This window comes from Heloderma suspectum, chromosome 3 (genome assembly GCF_057233095.1).
Source record: "Heloderma suspectum isolate Gila_16-S chromosome 3, 16-S_ref, whole genome shotgun sequence".
In the NCBI taxonomy this organism is placed as follows: domain Eukaryota; kingdom Metazoa; phylum Chordata; class Lepidosauria; order Squamata; family Helodermatidae; genus Heloderma; species Heloderma suspectum.
This window is the reverse complement of record NC_139460.1, coordinates 256456830-256475209: the sequence shown is the minus strand read 5'-3', so window position 1 is coordinate 256475209 and position 18380 is coordinate 256456830. Positions and strand designations below refer to the sequence as shown.

Genomic DNA, 18380 nt, shown 5'->3' with positions numbered 1-18380 from the left:
ACGGATTTCCAGGTTTGCCCCTTGATATCAGGGCTTGCCCAAGACATTCTGTTGCCTGAGATGAAGACCAGGATGGCATCCTCTCCCTCCCCCACTTCACATGCAGATGCCAACTGGACTGGCTGTTGAATCTTACTTGGACACTGGCAATGCGGCAGCATCCTCTGCTGCACCTGAGTGCAGCAGGCTAGCTTGGGGGGGGGGGCAGGGCAGGCTGCATGGCACATAAAGCTCTATCCTCCAACATCTTGCCAGCACTCCCTCTACCTGAGGCAGCTGCCTCACTCTGCCTAATGGTAGGGAGGGACAGCTGTGCCTATCTCCAGCTAAAAGGATCTCAGATCTTTTCTCTGCAGGGTTGGGGATGTATTTTTTCTTCCTAAAACCTTGGGGGCCTGTTGTCAGAGTAGGCAGTTCTGGGCTAGACCAATGTACCCCACTCAGTAGGAGACAGCTCTTTGTAGTGTTCTAGGCACTATACAGCAGGGTGTGGGTAGAAAGTAGATCTCCAGATGTTTTGGACTTCAACTCCTGGAAGTTCCTGCCAGCATGGCCAATGTTCAGGAATGCTGGGAGTTGAAGTCCTGGGGATGTTCTGCCCACCCCAGCTATACAGCACATGGCACAATTCGTGTGTAGAGGTCTTCTATAACATGTAATGCAGAGGAATAAATGTAAAGCAAGGATGGAGTCACTGAGCTACGGTGATTTATGAGAGGCTTTCTCAGAAAAATGCATTTGGAAGAAGGATTTAAAGGAGGAAGTGCTGTTCCCTATAGCCCTTCCCCCCAGCTGCAGGGAAATGCATGGTGCAAAGCAATACAGGTAACTGTGGGAGCTGTTTGAAAAAGAAATGAACCAGGAAGTGACTGTATTAGGAGAGACAATATACACAAGTGGAGTGAACGTGGGATCAGAATCTAAGCTGTGAACTTATCGAGCAGGTAACTGTGATCCATAAACAGGAACAGGAAAAGCATACAGTAGAGTGTTATTGTGGAATGGGTACTAGTGTAAAAGAAATTACTAACAATGAAAAGTTAGAATCAAAAGGTAAAACACTCCATTAAAACATTGAAAACTGGAGAACTAATCGGAGAACTAACCATTAACAAACTGGGGAGCATAATCAGTCAGGAAAGGCCTGGGTGAAAAGGTAGGTCTTTAATGGGCACTTAAACCATGCCATACCTGGCACCTCCCACGAAGTGGGTGCCACCACAAAGAAAGTCTGCTTCTGGGTTGCTGCCAGGAGGTGATGTACAGATTGCAGTACCACCAGAAAAGCCTCCTCTGATAATCTGAGGGATCAAACTGGTCTATATCAGGGAAGGCAATTTGCCAGGTAACCTGGTCCTGATTTATTCAGACTTTTGTATGTGCCAGCAACAAAAAATTGAACATGTTCCAGTAGCTAATAGGCAGCCAGTGTGATTGCTTTAACACGGTGAAAAATGTGCATGGCCAGGCGTCCCAGTCAGCATCCTGGTAGCTGCATTCTGCACCAGCTGCAGCTTCTGGATCAGGCACCAGGGTAGACCCACATAAACATATTTTAGTCTAAACACAAGGTTACCAATGTGAACTATATCTTCCAGCCCAAGGGGAAGCTTTTTGGGGAGCTGCCTTTTAATGGTGGGTGGGGCCCAATGCCAAAGTGGCAGGAAGAAAATACCCCCAATGCCAGCCTACTTTAGCTTAAAGCAGTTACTGCCAGTAATTAAGCCTTTGAAGAGGCATGTTGACCTTTTATAATGGTGAAAAAATCACAAGAAAGCCTGGAAACTGCCAACTAATTGGTGATGGGGGAAGGGGATGTGGCCTGGGGAAGGGATGTGGCCATCTGGGCAAGTGTGGAAGGCTGGATTGAGATCCCAGGTGGGCCAGATTCAACCAGATTCAAGAGGTTCAACCAACCCGAGCCCCCCCTTGCCACCACTGCATCAGCACTTCTGCATCAGCACTTCTGGATGCAGGGCTGTCATGAGAGGCCCACAGCTGCTGCTTCTGTCTGTGCAGTGGCAAAAGTGAAGGTGCACAATGAGGGAAACTGAGGGTGGGCGGCTGCTCCAGAGAACCCCACCAGTTGCCGTCTTGCTGCAGCAAATGCCACGATGGGTGAGCGGCTGACGGGGCTCTCTAGAGCACTTTCTGGAGGCAGTGGATCAGTGGCAGTGGGCACTACTGGCAGGAGTTGGGGGAGCGGTGCAATTCTCTGCTTCCTCCCACCCTGCCACCTGATGCGGGTGCCTCACCCTGGTTCATGATAGGGCTGGCCCTGGGTTCAGCATGCTGGACTACAGGGTAGGACTTTGAGGGTGGTACCTGTCAAGCCTTCATACCAAGGAAGCTCATCAGCAGTAGGTAGACTGGTAACATGAAGTGGCGGCAGGGGGGGGGGAGAGAGATGGCAGAGGCGGCAGAGGCTGCTGCAGCTTGTTAACAGAGACTGTGTCTTCCATCACCCACTCTGTCAGCTCTACCCTATTTGCCATTGTAGTGTAGACAGTGAAGAGGAGCATAATCAGCCAAGAGATACTGAGAAGGGATGTGTGTAGGGATATACAAGCTCCATCTCTCCCTCCCTAGTCAGTTCACTTTCTCCACAAGGGAGGTGAATAAGATGGAGGGTTGGGGTGGCTGTCCCTTTGCCATGCCCCACTGATTCCTCTTCCTCATGCAGATCAGAGGGGGGATGATTATATCAGTGTCTCTTATCCCCCTCTGTCTTCCTTCCATATAATGGATCAACACATTTTTGGACCCTCCTTAGGGATGGGTCCAAAAATGTGTTGCCAACTACTTTCAGTTCTAAACTTGAAGCTGAGTATACCTCACATTTCTCATTTCCTTTCAGAAGAAACACATGCAAGGTTTAATTACTCTTTATACATTTGGTTAGTGGATAATTCACTAGAGGAATGCTTCACAATGGAAACATCACACTGACACATACTTTTGTCTATGAGACCCCTCACTGTTCGTATGTTAGATATGAGAATTGGAGGTCTGAGTCATGTTCAGAGCCATCTTCTCAAAACATCCTGTGTAAGAAACAATCTTGATTTCATTCTGACTCAGGGCCAGAGAAACCTTTTCAGATGAACTGTTATTGAAATTTTAGTTTTACCAGTAATCCTTTTTCTCTCCTTACAAAGATTTTTTTAAAAAATATTTAGGATCTTTGCGTAGATACCCTTGGTTTGGAACATTCATAATCTTGCAGATGTATAATCAGTTATTTTGAAAGCTCCCTCAATGTGAATTTTGGTGAGAAATCTTTTTTTTAAAAAAACAAAGATTTTGGGAGAGGTGCGATTCTCCAATATTTGGGGAAAACACCTGTTTTAGATTCAGTGATTTTAAGTTGGAGGGTACCTCTTTAAAATTAGAGGTTCTGGGACTTCAGAATTTCCCCATCATTAAATGTATCACAAATTATAATATGCTATATTTTGTTTCTTACGTTTGCCTTGAGATGGTTAGAATTTAAGTATTTCCTTGTATGCCCATCATTTGGGGTGGGGTGGGGTTGGCAGCATATAGTGTGTGAGTGAGAGGGAGGGGTGTTGAGAGAGTTCCTTGAACCTCTGATTGGCTGACGGGCAGGACACAATTTTATTTTCCACAGAATGCTGCCTCCCCAAGGGGCCTTCTGGAAAAAATGGTGTCTGCCTGTTAGAGCTACGAGCACCTCTAGTGAACCCTCCTGAATATTACATGCTCCCTTTATCCCCAAATTGCTGATTGCTGGATTGGTCTCAAGTTCTTAGGGTTTGATCTAAAATTTCAGGGTGAGGGGACAGAACCAACAGGAAAGGTTATTTTCTACTTTGTTTTATGAATGTTTGCTGTTAGCTCTGTCCCCATGCTCATCAGACTCCACCCTCAGCACCAGCTACTGCCAGTCTCTGTCCTGTGATTAACCAGGTGACCAATAACCTGCTAACCTATAAGCACAGCCCTTGGCTACTAAGCTCTGCCCATGTCCCCAACTGAAATTGGGAATGGTTTATATCCTGTTTACATTTTAAATCACTTGCTGTAGCACAGGAGCCTCTTCTCTGTGGTGAGGTTACTCAAGGCTGTGGTACGTATTTGTACACTAGAATTACATCTGTGGTGGTAGTCATGAGACTTTCTCGCCCCATCATCACATAGCCCTTTGGATGGGTGGTGAGTGGGTGGGGAAGACTCACATTCTGGCATTCACACAGGCCCCCTGCACACATTACTTGTGTGAAGGGGCAATGTGGGTGGAAGGGAACTGTGGAGCCATGCCTCTGGCCCCACCTCTGTCCATGTGGAGCTCCCCCAGCCCAACTCCATTACCCACATGGATGTTTGAGGTGGGGAACCCTGTGCATGTAACCCTCTTTGTGCATAGGCCTCCCCAGGTCCTGCAACCATCTATGATCAGGTTTCCAGGATCCAGGGGAGCCTACATGTATAGAAGTTGAGGTGCATGGGCTTCTCTGCCTTGTATGTCCATACTAATGCATGAATAGCAGGGGCAGGGCCAGGACCAAGGCAGCCAAGCATCATCAGGACCAGAAGCAGGACTGTAGAGCCCCTTTCTACCTGTGTTGCCCCTTTGTGCATGAAGGGGCTACAGATACCACAGCCCTATAGAAGCACACTGATGCCAGCACCAAGACATGTTGCTGCTTGAGGCAAAGACCAAGATGGCACCTCTCACCCTCATTCCATGCATAGAAGCCGACTGGACCAGCAGTTGAACCTTACTTCAATCCTGGTGACAGGATGGCATCCTCCATCATGCTGTTGGGCAGCAAGCTAGTTTAGAGGGCACAGGGTAGGCTAGCTTACAGGGCTCAGGAGGAGTGGCAGGAGGGCTACCACCGCTGCCCCTCCCCAGCATCGACTGCTCACTCTACTTAATGGTAGGACCAGCCCTTGAGCACAGCAGAAGGAAGCAGCTTTCATATTTACATGTGAAGGGGTAGGTGGGTGAGCTAACAATAATAGTTACTCTTCACAGTGCTTTTCTCACAATAGGTGATATAGTAAGATTCAGTTATTTCTCTTGTGTCTTTCTGCCTTTTTCAGCAATAATGCTTTAGGGCAGATACCTTCATTACAGCACCATTGAGTTTACGCAGTTTTATTGCATTTTTGCAATACTTGGTTTAGTTAATATACACTCTGAACTCATGCATTATCAATACCAAGGGCACAGGAATGAGCAAGGCCTGAACGACAAGCAGAGATAAGCCTTTTGTTATTCTGGCTTGTGCTGGTCTAAGATTTTTGCCCTGGATCTTCAGGCGAGTTTTGAAATAAATACATACATACATACTTCCCTAATTCAGTGCAGGAGTATGTAGACTGTTTCTGCTCTTCCTACAAAACAATGATTTCTCTAAATAGTCCGTGTTAACCTATATTTCCATTTTACAGGTGGTGAAATCAAGAAATAGCTTCCTGTCATAGGGTATTTATTACTTACGTTTATTTCAGATATTTCTATACTGCTCTTCAATTCAAAATTTCCAGGGTGGTTTTTAATGACTAAGGAGTGCTTAATTTTTTTTAATATGAAAAGTACCAAACCTCAGTCTTGCCTGGAAGTCATGCTCTTTTAGCTGGAAACCCCCTTTCCTCTAATCCGGATGTACGGGGGCCATTTGTGGTACTAAGGTCAGCAAGACTTCCCACACATGCTTAAAGACACTCTCTTGAAGTGTTAATTTCACATGTTAATAAAGGGCAGTATCCAGTGTTGCCCGCATGATAGCAGGACCCATTGCTAGCACAACAGGGAGCTAGTGGTTCTTAAAAGCAACTGGAAACAAGCAGAAACAGAGAAGGGAGCTCTGCTGACCCGTCCTGGTCTGGAAACTAGTGTTTCCTCTCATTGCTTTTAGGAAATGCTAACTCCCTGTTGAGCTAGCGGTGTGTCCTGCTGGCACAGTGGAATGAGTGCAGTTGGTAGTATTGGATTTTGCCCCTAGGGGTTTTCTTGATGAATTTTGGGTCAAGTGGAGTACTGCACATAGGGCTTTCAGAGTTGAGCTGAGGTTTCAACCCCTCCTTTCCCTCATCCAAATCCATGGCTTTCAGCATGCTGTCACTCAGTTTATTTATGTAGAAAATAGTTGGAAGAGTTAAAGCACAGTTAATATATGCTGTTGTGCCTTATTTATTTGCATTTCTCTAATTTGAGAGCCGATAAGACCATGCTTATAATTGGCTATGCAGTCTGGGAATGATGGGAGTTGTAGTCCAATATATCTGGAAGGCACCAGTTTTGGGAAGGATGGCATAAGGCCATCAACTGATAGAAGGGTTTTATTCAGATCACCACCCAATTAAAATAATAAATACTACATGATTACAATACTGCTAATATTGTGAAGCTATTTAATGATGAAGAATGTTTCTCTTGACTTAATCATTCACATAAATAAATGGTCTTCATTGGAAGGATGATCTGACAAAGCATTTCTCAAATCAAGGCATCTATATAGATTGCTTATAGGTATAGCATCTGGATTAGTTGCTTTTCAAAGCATCAGCTCCCCCCCCACAACCCCCCCCATCCAGATATGTTATACCCACACTTTAATTGAATTGTGGTTATTGAACTCGTTTCATTGCACTGATTAATGTTTTCTGCTATAATGGTAAGCTTCATCAAGGAGTATTTTAGGCAAACCATACAGTACTGGATGATAAAGTGCTGGTTGTGTTTTATAAATGCGACATGAGGTACAATTGTCTTATCTCTTATCAAGAGGTATCTAAAGTGCTTTTTGAGCCCACTGCAGGCAGAGAGAGAGAGAGAGCGAGAGAGCGAGCGCCTACCCAACGGGCACTGCCACTGCTGCAAGTTTTCAAATGCAGCAGCGCTATTTACTAAAGTGTAATTATCATCTTTAATTTTTAATGAAGTCATTGTTATTGCTTTACATTTTAGCCTGACCTTTTAAAAGCCACCTCTACCAGGCAGCTGATGTGTGTTCATCTGTTTGCCCATTAAGTGAATAAGTCATTTTATTTCAGCCATCTCTAGCTTGGAATATATACCCTGGCATTTTTTTTTTTGTGATGCTAGTACTTAACAACTATGACCTGGAAATTCAGGAGGAAGGTGTAGATGGAGGTTGAAGAGGCTTGGGTCATTGCAGAGGGGGAGGGGTGGGAGGCACTCGGGATGATGGTAATTATATAAAACAGGTGTTTGAACAGCTTGTCTGTCTTTCAAGAGCTTGTGTTGTTCAGATCCCAAATCCCCCCCCCCCGCCCTTTGCCTTCTAGGGAACTGTAGTACCCTTTGGATGCTAGCTTATGTCAACAAGCACATGTTAAAATTTTCTGTTCATTTGTTGAACTATTGATCTGGCTTCCTTTAAATTGTCTCAAGGGCAAAACCCACAGGCTTTGCATGTGACCTGCATCTGGAAGAAGTCTTTCCTTGTTGGCTGTAATAGTCTTAGTAAAAGATGTCTGTATTTTCAGGTTGCTTAGCTGAATTCTGGCACAATCCTGACTCTCATTGCTTAGCTTAGAGCAGGAGCCTCTTTCAGCCTGAGGGCTGAATTAAAGTTTCAGGGGCTGCATTGAAGTGGTGGGTGGGATCAAAGGCAAAGGGGAAGAGGCCAACAGAAAAAAGGGTGAGGCCAAAAACAAAAAACCCACCAGCATGTTATAGTTTAAAGCTGTTTGTTTGTTTGTAACATTTGTATCCCACCCTATATCATTAAGATCTCAGGGCAGCATATGGATAAAATCAGTTTAAATTATTTATTGTTTTATACTGTTTAAATAGCTAAAAACATATTAAACCATTAAACTAGCTAATACCAGTTTAAAATCTAAAACAATAAGGGTGCAATCCTATGGCCACTAGTCAGCGGCTAGATGGCCATAAGACAGGTCAGTTTCTGGCAACCGACCTTAGAGCCCGCACTCTGAGGTCACTTCCCAGAGAACTGACCCCCACCACTCCCACGCTGCCTCGTAGGCAGCGCGGATTGGCCCACACTCTGCATTTGTAAGAGCAGCGAGGAGCAGTGAAAATGGGGCTTTCTCGGGGGTGGGCTGGGGCAGGGGCATTGGAAATGCTGGTCTGACACATCCTATGTGTTGTCCGGCTGCCACCTCCTGCCCTCTGAGGTCCTGCAGCTAGACAGCTGAAATTGACTGTCTAGCTGTGAAAGCAGGGTGGGGGGAGCGAGGAGGAGAACCGCTCCTCACCACTCCTCCTGTCCTGCACTGGATAGGCAGTTGCCCCAGGCTCGGAGGCGGATGTCAATCCAGATAGGATTGCTCCCTAAAACAGTTAAAAAAGCGTGCAAACTCAGGGAATCCAATTAGCTCTCAATGCCTTTGGTAAAAAGCCATGTTTTAACTTGGCACCGAAATGAAACCAGTGTCTGTGCCAATCAGGCCTCCAAGGGGGAGGGCATTCCACAACTGGGGTGCCACAGCAGAGAAGGCCATCTCCCACGTCCCACCATAGTGTATGTCTTGCACTGGTGGGATGTAGATGAGGGCTGCTCCAACAGAGCTCACTCGGGCAGGCATATATAGTATGCCTGCCCATAAATAGGTTAGGAGCGGCATTTCAGCCTTTTAGAATGGGAGGAAACTGCATGAAAACTGGGAAACCACCAAACCATTGGTGGTTGGGGGGAAATGGGTTGAGGCCAGGGGAATGGGGCAGGGTCATCTGAGGCAGGGATGTCAGAGGAATCCATCCAGGGGATGGAGCTCCCCAAGTTTTCAACAGCTTGGCCCCCTGAACTTCAGCTCATGTCCCATGGGCTGGCCCGGCTCTGTCTGCATCGAATCAGGCTGGTTTGTGGATGTTCCGTTTTTGAAAAACATTTGCATAAGTAGAAATTTGCCTAAATTGCAGCCACAATTTGTATAATTTGCACAAATTGCAACCATAATTTATGTAAGTTACACAAATTGCAGCTGCAATTTGCAGAAATTCCTGTTTACACAAATAAAAAAACCAGATTTTGGGAAAAAAGTTCCCAGATTTTGGGACGAAATTTTGCTCTCAAATGCAAGCCGAGTTGGGGGGTGCCCCCGTAATCCAATGAGCCCCCAAAGGGCCAGTTTTCCTGGTGGTAGATGTCCTTAATCTGAGGAACCCCTGGAGGGCCACATCTGGGGCCCTGGGCCTGCAGTCCCCCCCCCCCGGCTTTGAATATTGGTTATCTGCAACTAATCTTCTCTTCCCTTATCTGACCAACATTTCTTTTCTTTCACTAGAAGTATTCTTAGCCTGCTTTTCATCCTCAGGGATACCAGGGCAGCATACAATGGCATGACTAGAACTAGTCAGTAAGCCTCACTGTTATACCTAGGAAATGGGGGTGAGGCAGCACTTCCCAAAGATGCTTATGTTTGGCTGCTAGTGGCTCTTAAGTGGAAGAAAATTTCTTAATGGTGAGGCAATCAATGAAGAATGCCCCTTTACTTGTCCATGCCTGTTTAGTGCCCAGGTAACATCACCAAAAGGTGTTCTCAGTTGACCTTTTGGATCCTGAATGATCTTTGGGAAGGAGTATTGTGTCTAGGGTTTCCACATTGCAATATTGATATCAGATGCATGCCTTGAAATCTATCAGTGCAGCAGGAGTTAAGGCAGCAGTACATCCTCTATTTCCTTTCCCTCCCCTGGCCCTGTTATCCTACCTTCTTCCTCACCTGCTGTGGAGAGCAGGCTTCAAGCATGCCACATAGCTGCTACAGGAGGTGAAGATGACATGGGTTGGAGGCACTGAGGTCACCATATCTTCCAATGTATCAAGAGATGTTAGGGGTATACATCTTATGTCTGGATTGTCAGGTAGCATTCCAAGTGGTGAACTCAACCCTAGGCCTCTTCAGTTAGCATCTTCTCAGACTCTGACCCTCAGCCAGAACAATCTGCTTAGGAAGTCTCACAACCCCTGAATCCATCAGTCAGAAGTGCAACTTCCCAAAGAACTGCCTGAAGAAGAGGATGAATCACCATGCTTTGAACTAGGCAGAGGCAGCTCAGACCTTTTGGAATCTGAACCAGACCCCCCACCCCACCCCAAGAACACATTCTCCTTCAGATCCCCAGCAGAGAAAGCTAAAGGCAGAGTCCAATGGTGTCACAGTGTAAGGCAGCCTTCCCCAACCCGGCACCCTCCAGATGTGCTGGACTGCAGCTCCCATCCTTCCCAGACAGTATGGGAAGGTGGCTGAGGATGATGGTATCTGCAGTCCAACACATCTGGAGGGTGCCAGATTGGGGTAGGCTGGTGTATGGTTTTATGGGCACTGGCTTTTTACATTCTAGTTTTGCACAAATGGGTCGATTTCACCCTTAACCATAAACAGGAACAGCTTTAAGTCTGGCTGCATAAATGAATTTAAATGAATCATAGTATTCAAGGGCTGGATGGGCTTTGGATTTGAAAATGAACTGTACCTTGATTCAAGTCCTTTTGTGCTGGAAGACAGTGTTGCAAAATATTTTGGAGCGGAACATTATTCTTTATGCATTTCATCAAGAAATGGGGATTTAAACTGGGGTACTGTATAAACATGAGGATGGGAGATAGAAAAAGGGTTGGGTTGTGGAAACCAAGAGAAGAGGGGGCAGGCAGGGAGAACGTATTGTGCTACTGGAAGTGATCTTTCTCCCTCAGGAGCTATTTGAGAGACAAATCTTATTGCAGGGCACAGCTCTTGGCAGAATAGCTTCTCTTGCTCTATTGACCTGTCTGGTCCTCCTGCCATATCCAATCAGCAACATTGTTCTCTGAACACTTACACGGTTTGCTGTTTCTCCTGCCTCCTCCTGCTCTTCTTTACCATGGTCACTGTAAACAGTCTCAAATTCTCCATTGTAATAATGTGTGTAATATATCCAAGCAGAAAACCATTTTATAGCCTCGGGTAGGTTGTAGATAAAAGAACCCTAAGTTTGCTGAGTGCAGGAACAAACAGCTTTCAGACCTCACAAGCTTAATGCCCTTTGGTCTGTCAGACTGACTTTGATTGTGGCAAAGTAGCATTTACTCTGTTCCAAAAAATACCTGTGTTTCATCTGTCCCTTCTTTTGACCTCAGGCATTGCTAGTTAGTGCTTAAATATTGTGGCGGATTTCAAATTGGGTGTTATTCCACTCTCCCAACCCTCAAGTACAGAAATAAAAGCCTGTTAGTTTCCACATCCATTTAAAAAAAAGGCAAAGATAATGGTGTTTTTTTCCTCACTAAGTTAGCATTTCAGATGTTACCTTTATCCAATTATAGTGGATTAAGAGTGATATCCCTAAAGCTTACCCACAATTTTGTCATCGCTGTCCTTCAAGGTATGCACCATGTAAAACAGGAGTAGGCAAGCTACTTAGGGTGCAGTCCTTCTGAGATAGTTGGCAGCCTCCGAAGTTGGAGACTGCCAAGTATCAAATGCAGGGTGGCTGTAGCATGGAGGCAATCTTAGCTTCCATGCTTCAGCTGTCCTGCATTTTTGGCTAGACAGTCAATTTTGCCTGTCTAGCTGCAGCTTTGAGGAAGGGGAGGGGGAGGGAAGGAGGCTATGTGGAGCATAGGAAGTTGCGTAACCTGGCTTCCACAGTCTCCTCCCCTCCCTGCCCCCAGGACCACCCCCTTTTCCCTGTCTCCACGCTCCATTTCTGAGTGCAGAGACATAGCCAGCATGGAGAGCTGGTGTCAAGGGCTCCTTGGAGGCCTCTCTCAGTCTAATCCAGTAGCCAAGTCCAGACACAGAAAAAGGGATTCTTTTCAAAGCTTTATTCCTCCTTTACAACTTAACAACTCTACCATTAGCAACTAGATATGAGCAGCAGAGTACCTATGCCCTAAGTTGGAACAGTTGGTCCCCGTTTGAAAGGGAATCACTGGCAGACCCTGAACTTAAGGGCTAGGGAGAGTCCCTCCCCTTTTCCCTTGGATCCTCTGGGTGCAACCATTGTTTGTGTGCCAACCGGGCACTACGCCTCCTTTCCATGCCCTCCATTTGGTGCCGCTCTCTGCATCGGCGACGCGCGTCCATCAAGTCTGCTTCCCACGCTCTGTCACTCCCAGGACTGCTATCTAAGCTAGGAATGGCGGTGGGAGGAAACTCCGTCAGCTGTTGGCCCTGGGAAAGAGGAGCGCGCTGCTCTCCCAGGAGCAACTCCTCTTCCTCAGAATCAGAACTACTCTGGGATTCTATGGGCTTAGTGTCCACCCTGACACCTGGTTACAAGGGGGCAGGGGAGGGGGCAGGGAGCATGGTTTCTGGAAACCCAAGTCAGAGCCCTGGCTCCGACCTCAGTTCCCAGAAACCGAAAAATCCTGTGGCCCTCTAGACAGTGTCTAGTGGCCATAGGATTGCTCCCTCTGGAATGTTTGTTTTGAAAAGCCACCTAAAAGTTTGAGTAACTAAAAAACAAAACCAGATTTCATCAGGTTCTGAAAAAAAAAACAAAACTGTTCATGCTTGTGGTAATGGACTCTCAAACCAAGGTGTCTTCTTCCAGATCTGCACCACAGCTTGGCAGATTATTTATGAAGCAGGAATTGGAAGTCCACATTTGAACCCCGGTCTGCCAATTGTCATTCTCTGCTGTAAAATATTCACAAGACTTGCCTTTGCTTTCTCTAGTAACCACTAGTTGCACGCCTGTACAAGGCTTTAAAATATTTTCCATTTCCATTCAAGGAACAGATTCAATAGATTCTCTTGAGCAGGCTGCTCCAACCTGACACTCTCCAGTTTTGCTGGACTGCAACTCCCAGCCAGTGATGGTGGTGGGGTAGGGTGGAGAGAGGGAGGCGTTTCATTCCTAGTTGCTCGAAATGACAAGAGGCTCATCTTCTACAAATAGGAAAGCGCCTGTGACTTGTCCGGATGGGAAAGCAGACTGCCTGCACATTGGCCTCGTGTGCACCCAGAACGTGCCTGTGAACTGCCAAAAACAAATCTGTAAATGGAGCCAAGCAGGGTGTTTTCGATACCAGCAAGAGCGCCTGTAGTTCTAAAAAGAAGAGGAAAAAGGTTGCTGTCCTTAGATGCCATAATCAGAGAACCCAGTTGTTATTTTCAGGCCTTTTAGGGCCCTTAGTGAATATTTGATGTGAGTCAGTTTCCTTTCTATACAACTGCATAGAAAGTTATCATTTACACAAGGAAATGTGTGTGTGCAAAACTGGTAAATCACTGTTTTGAAGATAGCACTAAAGTGGCCGTGCACCTTGCTAGAGTTTAAAATTTTCTCTTTGCCTATGTGGTATTCATTTGGGTAATCTAAATTCTTCTCCCTCCCTCCCTCCCTCCCTCCCTCCCTCTTTTGCCTTGGATTAGAGGGAACATGGCCATTATTGACCTAGACAGGAGCGTCCCTAGGAATGCCAAGTTCCCTCCACATTGACTAATGGAGATGGGTTGAGTGCCGAGTCACATTATTATTAGAATTATGAATTATTTAAGAAGACGTGCACATCATTAACATGTCATTCATCACACCAGGGTTTGAAAGCTATATTAACCTCCTGTACAGCACTGCTTGCTTGTGAGGATGGGCTGGGCGAATGGGGAACGGCCCTGCTTTAGCACTGAAGGGAACACACACACACGCAGCTCTGAGAAAATGAATGAATGGAATGAAAAGCAAAGGAGAACAAACCCTTCTAGACTGAGTAGCAATGGAAGTCCCACTGTGTTCAGTGGGGCTCACTTCCTAGTAAGTGTGCTCAGGACTGCAGCCCTCACTTTACTTCACTGTTTGCTGTTGACACGAGCCCTGTTCAAGCATTCCCCTGAATGTGTGAGGGCTTAAAGTGGGTAGAGCAACAGGGCCAGGCACCCGCCCCCATGTCTCCACATCCTCTGGCCCCACCCCCGTCATTTCAGACCTTGCTGTGTTGAATTGGCAAGGTCGGGTAAGAAGTTCTACTTGTGTTTGCTTGAACCTGAGTAGAACTCTCTACATGATTGAGGACGCTGCATTATCAGGGTTCCCAATTGCACCGAGAGGTCTACCTGTGTTCAAGTGATTGTTATAGGGATGTACAAAAGTCACTTACCTTTTCGACGGGGCGATTCGAGGTGGGGGGAGGCGCTCTGCACCTCCCCCTGAAATCCTAACCTGGCCGGCTCCGCTCCACGGAGATTCCATGGAGCCGCATGCCAGGACCGCCCGCATCCGGACATCCGGCCACTGGGCAGCCTGCAGGAAAACAACAACAGCGTATGCAAATGTCAGCGGCTATGGCGGCCGCCATTTGCATTCCCCTTTTTTTGCCATTTTAGCCTACGTAAATATTTACGTAAGCTATTACGGTGAAAAAAAAGGAACGCAAATAGCGCCCACTACGCTATTTGTGTTTCCCTTTCTTTCACCGTAATAGCTTACGTAAATATTTACGTAGGCTAAAACAGCGAAAGAAAGGGAACGCAAATGGCAGCCGCCATAGCTGCTGCCATTTGCGTACGCTGCTTTTTTTTTTGCTTGCTGTGATAGGCTACGTAAGTATTTACGTAGCCTATCATGGCCTCTGCAGGGACGCAAAAGGCATCCCTGCATTAGCCGTGATAGGCTACGTAAGTATTTACATAGCCTATGACGGCTATGATGAAGTGAATGGCGGCCGCAGGGCGGCCGCCATTTGCAAGTCAGCACGGACAGCAGCAGGTAAGTGCTCTGTTTCGCGCACCTTTCATGGGGTGGGGGGCGGGGGCTTCATTCGGCCACAGTTTTCGGGGGGCTGAATGCACTGGCATTCAGCCTCACTGAGATCCGTGGCAGAATTCTCTGACATCCTTAGATTGTTAGTACAACTTCATTTCAAGTGGGCTAGATGAAACAACATCAGGCTTCCTGACGGTTAGAGCAATATGACAATGGAACCAATTACCTAGGGAGGTGGTGGGCTCTCCCACACTGGAGGCATTCAAGACGAGGCTGGACAGCCATCTGTGAGGGATGCTCTGACTTGGATTCCTGCATTGAGCAGGGGGTTGGACTCGATGGCCTTGTAGGCCCCTTCCAACCCTACTATTCTATGACTCTATGATTTCAGACCTTGCCAATTCAACATGGCAAGGTCTAAACTGAGGGGATGGGCCAGTGCACCCAGAGATGTAGGGGGTAGGCTGGTGTGCATGGCTCTGACCCTCTACCTACTTAAAGCCCTCACGCATTCAAGCAAATCCCTGAACAGGGCTGTTAAGTGTTCTTGAAATGGTCTCAATTTCATGTCATCCTGAGATGAATAGAAGGCAAAAGGAGGAGACAAGAAAGAAGCAGAAGGGGAGGCTATAAATCAGGGTGTTTTTTTTTTCTTCTTCCTCTATGACGACTAGCTTAAAACTCCTTCTTTTTCTCCATATGCAAACTGACTGCAATTTTAATGCACTGTTTATTACAGTCATAAATACAGGGCTGCTGTCATGGAATGTTCTAGCACTCTCACTAATTCTTCTCATGGATGGCTGTTTCAAAGTGAGAGATACTGTAAAAGGTGCAGGTACATCAGTTTTTTTTTTTTAAATACACACTCAGGGGCGATCTACATTGCGCTCGCCATCGCAATGAAGTCGGGGTCCTGTTGGATTAAACGCACTCGCATTAAAATGTGATTATCCTCACTCATCCATTTTCCCCGTTGCGGTTCTTGATCGAATGCATGAACTTGGTTCACACTTGAGAGCTGTACTGTTTTCCTGCTCTTAGAGACGGCAGCTCTCATTGGAGGAGCAGAAACTCTCCCTGTTTCTGCTGATTCCCCACCCACTGTCCCTCTCCTCCTCTGTGTGTGTGTGTGTGTAGGGATGGTGCGAGCATCCCCTTGGGGCTCGGAGCCTGGTGAGAGCTTGTCCCTTGCTGCTGCTACTGTAGCAGGTCGGGGTGGAGGGAAGAAGGAGGCACCTATCCTTTTTTCCCTCCCCCCACCTGCTGGAAGCCAGGGCGTGAGGCTGGGGGGTGTCTGCCGATGCTCTTTTCACCAATACCCACCAGTAGGGATGTCAGAGAATTCCGCTACAGATATCGGTGAGGCCGAATGCCAGTGCATTCGGCCCCCCCCCCCGAAATCCATCATGGAACAAAGTCCCCACCCCCCCCACGAAAGGTGCGCAAAACGGAGAACTTACCTGTTCCCATCCGCGCTGCTTTGCGAATGGCGGCCATCCTGTGGCTGCCATTTGCTTCCTCCTCTTCAAGCCATGATAGGCTACGTAAGTATTTACGTAGCCTATCATAGCAGCGGGGGGGGGGGGAACCCCAGCATACGCAAATGGTGGTGGCTACTGCCATTTGTGTACACTGGTTCCCCCCCCCTTGCCGTGATAGGCTACGTAAATATTTATGTAGCCTATCACAGCTCAATACAGGGACGCAAATGGCGGCGGCTATGACAGCTGCCATTTGTGTCCCTGCAGGGCTGCCCAGCGGCCAGATGTCCGGCTGTCGGCGGCTGGAGCCGGCCAGCGGCTCTGCGGCTTGGGCGTGGAGCAGAGCCGGCTGGTCAGGATTCCGGGGGGAGGGATGGAGCGCCTCCCCCCCGTCAAGGATTCCAGGGGGAGGGACGGAGTACCCCCCCCCCCACGGATGCCCCTCAGCAGAGCAAGGTAAGGGATTTGTACATCCCTACGCACCAGCCCTTTGCAGCCAGTGCAAGGAAGAGCGGCAGTGGTGATGGCACTCAGCACTTGTGTTTTGGGGGGGCTGCTAGCTTCTTCGAAGCTTCGAAGATGGTGAGATGACATTGCATAGATTCCTCAGCACTCAAAGCTTTATCACCAGCAAGGAAATGGCTGGAAGTGCCTGCTCTTGTCTGGTCTTGGAAGGTCAGCAGGGTAGGGATGTCAGAGAATTCTGCCACGGAGTCCAGTGAGGCTGGATTCTTCAGAATCTGCCCCCCAGAATCCATGGCAGAATGGCCTCCCCCCTGCCACTCCGCAGAATCTCCCTGGGACAGAGCTTACCTGGTGGCGGATGCGGCGACAGCTCTGGCTCATCTCCTGGCGGCTGCCGGGTGGATGCGGCCGAAAATGGCAGCCATCGTAGCAGTCGCCATTTGCATGGCTGCCTTTTGCCATGATAGGCTATGTAAATACTACGTAGCCTATCACGGCAAAGAGCAGGGGCGAAAATGGCGGCCGCTACGCCATTTGCGCCCCTGCTCTTTGCCGTGATAGGCTATGTAAGTATTTATGTAGCCTATAACGGCAAAAGGCAGGCACACAAATGGTATAGCGGCTGCAATTTGCGGCTGCAGCTGGCCCCGGCCGGCGGCTCTGCGGAGTCGCCACGGAGCGGAGCTGGCCAGGGAGGATTCTGGGGGAAGGGAAGGAGTGCCTCCCCCCCACCGTTGATGCCTCGGAACGGACAGGTGAGTGGGATTCGTATATCCCTACAGCAGGGTTGGCCCTGGTCAGAATTTGCAATGGGAGACCACAAGGGAATCAGGCTTCCTGCACTGGGCAAGGGGTTGTTCTCTGCCTTCAGATGACACTAACTTTTACTTCCTTCTATCTAGGGATGTACGAAACTCACTTACCTTTTCGCACAATCTTTTGCAGTGTGGGGGGAGGTGCTCCGTCCTTCCCCCCGGAATCCTCGACGGGGGGGAGGCGATCCAGTCCTCCCCCCCAGAATCCTCAATGGCCGGCTCTGGGGCTTCCATAGCCGGATTTCTGGCCGCGGACATGCTGCTGCAGATGCAAATGGCGGCCACTGTAGTGGCCACCATTTGGGTCCAGCCAGGCGGCCGTGATAGGCTACGTAAGAATTTACATAGCCTATCATGGCTAATTCCCCCCCCAACCTCACCGTACGCAAATGGCGGCCGCCGTAGCTGCCGCCATTTGCATACACTGGGGTTTTTTTTGGGGGGGGGGGTAGCCATGATAGGCTATGTAAATTCTTATGTAGCCTACCATGGCTGCAAGGACAGCAATGACGGCAGCAGCAGCCCGGCCACAGCTGGCCAGGAGACCAGCCACCGCCGGTGGAACCGCTGCTGCTGCTGCTGCCGAATCCGCCACATCCGCCCCAGGGAAGTGCCGTCCCAGGGGGATTCCATGGGGGGGCGGGGGGGCAGGAGGCCATTCCACCACAGATTCCAGGGGGCTGGATTCTTTAGAATCCGGCCTCACTGGAATCCGTGGCGGAATTCTCTGCCATCCCTACTTCTATCCGGAAAAGATCCTGATTAGGGATGTACGAAAGTCACTTACCTTTTCGAAGAGTGACATTCATGGTGGGGGGGACGCGCTCCGTCCCTCCCCCCGAAATTCTGGCCGGGGGGGAGGTGCTCCCCCCTCCCCCCCGAAGTTCTGGCCGGCCGGCTCCGCTCCGCAGGGATTCTGCGGAACCGCCGGCCGGCTCCGGCAGTGGCCGGACATCCGGCCGC

General features: G+C 48.3%; 1 long non-coding RNA gene across 1 annotated transcript; it reads right to left on the bottom strand.

The window, feature by feature from the left end:
* Positions 1–11763: 11763 nt before the first annotated feature.
* LOC146351047 (uncharacterized) lies at positions 11764–16208 on the bottom strand. Its single transcript, XR_014788888.1, has 3 exons — positions 16117–16208; positions 14049–14191; positions 11764–13000 (listed from the first exon to the last, which is right to left on the bottom strand). It is a non-coding gene; the product is annotated as an uncharacterized LOC146351047 (long non-coding RNA).
* Between the last annotated feature and the right edge of the window lie 2172 nt (positions 16209–18380).